We start from the raw sequence: 3,003 nt of genomic DNA on the forward strand, positions 1-3,003 counted from the left end.
CAGGAGAATTCAGGAAAACACTACAAGACAAAATAAATGCAAATTGTACAACAATACAAAACCTGAAAATAAAACTCCAGAAGATTATTATGAAGATTTCAGAAATGGGCAATACTTTCAAAGGGTAAAGGAGTAGATTCAAAGCAATGGAAGCCCAAATTACTGAGCTTGAAGATAAATCTCTCAATACCAGTATGCTAGTACAATCAGGGGGAAAAAAAATGAAGAAGAAAAAAAAATCTGAAGAAACCCTGAGAGCTATGTGAGACACCAAGAAGAGGCACAGCTTAAGGGTGATTGGAATTTCAGAATGGGACGAGGCAACAAAAAGAACAGAGAAAATTGTTGAAGAATTGTTGGAAGAAAATGTCTTTCATGATGTTAGCTTACAAATGCGTTGCATGCCCTCTCTTGAAGGTGAAGCAGTGTTTTTATTTGGGAAAGCAAACAAAGTGGTACAGTTCCATATCAAAGAAAAGTGCTGGGGAAGGGCAGAAAATTTACAAGGAATTGTCAAATCACAAGTTTTCTTAACAATAATTCCTAACTAAACATTAATTCTTTATCTCCTGATAGAATTTAAGTAAGACAATATCGCTAAAGCACACTGTGTAAACATTTTAATGTAAGGGCTGTTGATTGAACCTTGAAATGTTGAAGTCCTTGAAATGAAAAAACTGATTCATTTGGTTAAGAAGAAGTGAAGGTTGAATATACTCTAATCTTAAACCTTTGAAATGTTACCATTGGCAACGAGGCTAGGAGGAGAACGGAGAGTAGATGGTTTAGGGAATTTACTGAGTGGTTAAAACACCAAGTTTATTCTTGCAAGTTAGTCTAAATCTTTGTAGTCTTTGGATGCAAACCATCAGACTTTTACAGAAGAGATGCACGAAAGAAAACATGCAACCCTAACATCATGAAAGACGAGAAGATAATCATGCAAGAAACTGAACAGAACCTAAACAGGATACATCCCCAAAGAAAATCATATCATAATCAAACTTCCCAAAAACAAAGGTATAACATAATCAAACTTCCCAAAAACAAAGACAAGGAAAGAATCCTGAAAGCAGCTTGGGAAAAACGAAATGTTACTTACAAAGGAGACCCAGTAAGACTAAACTATGATTTCTCAGCAGAAACCATGCAGGCAAGAAGGCAATGGAATGACATATATAAAACTCTGAAAGAAAAAAATTGTCAACCAAGAAGAATTAGCTACTCAGCAAAGCTTTTCCTCAAATACAACAGCAAAATTAAAACATTTCCAAATAAAGAGAAATTTAAGGAATTTATAATAACCAGTACAGAAAGATGTTTACCTGTGCTATATTGACTACACAAAGTCTTTCGATTGTGTGGATCATGATAAGCTATGGACAGCATTGAGAAGTATGAGTATTCAAGAACACTTAATTGTGCCCAGGATGAATCTGTACCTGGACCAAGAAGCAGTTGTTCAAACAGAACATGGGAACATTGAATGGTATAAAACTAAGAAAGGTGTACACCAGGGTTATATTCTTTCATCATATTTATTCAACCTGTATGCTGAGCAATAATCCGAGACGCTGGCTTCTATGAGGAAAAATGTGGCATCAGGATTGAAGGAAGACTCATTAACAACCTGCAATATGCAGATGATACAACATTGCTTGCTGAAAGTGAAGAGGACTTAAAATACTTACTGATGAAGATCAAAGACCACAGCCTTCGGTATGGATTGTATCTCAATGTAAAGGGGGAAAAAATCCTCAACACTGGACCAATAAACAACATTCTTATCAATGGAGAAAAGATTGAAGTTGTCAAGGACTTAATTCTTCTTGGATTAACCACCAACACTCATGGAAGCAGCAGCCAAGAAATCAAATGACATATTGCATTAGGCAAATCTGCTGCACAAGACCTTTTTAAAGTGTTGAAGAGCAAAGGTATCAGCTTGAGGACTAAGGTGTGCCTGACCCAAGCCATGATATTTTCAATAACCTTATATGAATGTGAAAGGTGGACAGTGAATAAGGAAGACCATAGAAGAATTGATGCTTTTGAGTTATGGTGTTGGAGGAGAATACTGAAAGTGCCATGGGCTGCCAAAAGAATCAATAGATCTGTGTTAGAAGACGTGCAGCCAGAGTGCTCCTTGGAGGCCAGGATGGCCAAACTTTGTCTCTCATACTTCGGAAATATTGTCAGGAGGGACCAGTCACTGGAGAAGGATATCATGTTTGGTAAGGTGGAGGGTCAGAGAAAATGAGAAAGACCCCCAACGAGATGGATTGGCCATATGGCAGCAATATGGCTCAAGCATGGCAACAATTGTGAGGCTGGCCCAGGACCGGGCAGTGCTTCATTCTGTTGTGCATAGGATCACTATGAGTCGGTACCGACTCCATGGTACCTAACAACAACAACAACAAGTTCAACTTCACAAAAATTACTAAAGGGTGTTCTTTGGACTGAGAACCAACAACAGCAGACAACAACCTGAGATTAACACACATGACAACAACACCCAGAACTCAATCCAGATATGTTGTTGTTGTTGTGTGTCGTGGAGTCGGTTCCGACTCATAGCAACCCTGCTCAGGGTTTCCGAGGCTGTAAATCTTCACGGGAGCAGAAAGCCTCATCTTTCCCCCGTGAAACAGCTGGTAGTTTCGAACTGCTGACCCTGATGTTAGCAGTCCGATTCGTAACCACTACGCTACCAGAGCTCCTTTGGTAAAGGGTCATCCACAAAGAGGAAGACCCTCAATGAGATGGATTGGCACAGTGGATACAACAAAGGGTTCAGGCATAACAATTGTGAGGATGGGCAGAACCAGGTAGTGTTTCATTCTGTTATGTGCTGTGTTGCTATGAGTCAGAACAAACTTGATAGCACATAACAACAACAACACACATCAAGATTTAGCCAACCGTTCACTCTGGGTGTTTATTAATATGAGGAAGAAGTCATGATCCTAAACATCACAAAAGAATGGGGGTGGGGAGCAT

Source organism: Chrysochloris asiatica, unplaced genomic scaffold (assembly GCF_000296735.1).
Source record: "Chrysochloris asiatica unplaced genomic scaffold, ChrAsi1.0 scaffold00104, whole genome shotgun sequence".
Taxonomy (NCBI): Eukaryota; Metazoa; Chordata; class Mammalia; order Afrosoricida; family Chrysochloridae; genus Chrysochloris; species Chrysochloris asiatica.